This window comes from Nannospalax galili, unplaced genomic scaffold (genome assembly GCF_000622305.1).
Source record: "Nannospalax galili isolate Female #2095 unplaced genomic scaffold, S.galili_v1.0 scaffold2255, whole genome shotgun sequence".
In the NCBI taxonomy this organism is placed as follows: Eukaryota; Metazoa; Chordata; class Mammalia; order Rodentia; family Spalacidae; genus Nannospalax; species Nannospalax galili.
In genome coordinates, this window is record NW_008335827.1 from 55639 (window position 1) to 57131 (window position 1493).

Consider the following 1493-nt stretch of genomic DNA (forward strand, 5'->3'; position numbering starts at 1 on the left):
TGGAAGGGATTGTCAAAGTCCATGTGCCTTTCTCTCTTAGAGATCTCTCTCAACTAGAGCACAAAATTGGTTCCTTTTCCACTAATCCTACTCGCTTCATACAAGAGTTTAAATATATTACTTGCAGTTATGATCTAACCTGGCATGATCTCTTCATGATTCTCCAGTCTACCCTCACCCCTGATGAGAGACATAGGGTCTGGACAGCAGCACAGGAATATGCTAATGAGCTTCATTCTACTAACCAAGCTCACCCTATTGGCAGTGAGGCAGTTCCCCTTCAGGACCCTGGGTGGGATTACCAACCCCCACCAGGTGGTCAGGCAGGACCTTCCCCAGGTAGAGCAGCCAGGGACCACATGATCACTTGCCTCCTGACAGGTCTTCAGAGAGCTTCGCCCCCTAAGTTAGTTAACTTCGAAAAGCGTAGATTGGTTACTCAGGGCTCTGCTGAAACCCCAGATCAGTTTATGGACAGACTCACTGATGCTCTGGTTCAGTATACCAAGTATGACCCAGAGTCTGCAGAGGGACAGCTTATGCTTCGCCACCACTTTATCTTACAGTCAGCTCCAGATACTAGAAGGAAACTTAGGCACTTAGACAAGGGCCCTGAAACCCCCACGAGAGATCCCCACGAGAGATCTGTTAGACATGTCATTTAAAGTATTTTATAACCGAGAGGAACAGGAGAAGGCAGACAAGCTTACCCTGTCCAAGCAAAAGTACCAGCTTATGGCTGCAGTCCTAAGGGCTCCTCCCAAGAACACTTTGAACACCAATGGGGCCCAACGACATCCACCAGGACCCTGCTTCAAGTGCGGAGCAACTGGACATTGGGTAAGACAGTGCCCTAACCCACGGCCACTACCCGGAACCTGTCCTTCCTGTGGGCAACAAGGTCACTGGAGAGTTGATTGTCCTTCTTTGCAATGCCATGGAAGGCCACTCACCTCCCAGACCCAGCCTCATTTACAGGGTTCAGTGAATGACCTTCTAGGCCTGGTGGCTGAAGACTGATGATGCCCTGGCTTCTTGGCCCCCACCGCTTCTATGACTATCACAATGGAGGAGCCCAGGGTTTCAGCCATGGTGGTGGGTAAGATTATTCATTTTATTCTTGACACTGGCGCGTCATGGTCAGTTCTCCCTTCCTACTCTGGTAAAGTTTTTCCCTCACAGATCTCCATGGTGGGGGTTGATAAGAAACCACAGAACCCCAAGTCAACAGGACGCTTATCCTGTGTATTCTGGAAGGTGCCTTTAACTCACCCCTTCCTGGTCATGCCTACCTGTCCAACTCCCTTACTTGGCAGAGATCTCATGCAAAAGCTCTCCCTGTCTATTTCTCTTCCCTTCTCCACACTCTTCCTCCTTTCCCCTATACCCCCCCTCAAAGCCAGGTCATGGCCACTTTTGCCTTCCAAAGTAAATCCCAAGTTCTGGGACACCTCAGCCCCAGCTCATCACACTCCTATCCATATTTCCTTGAA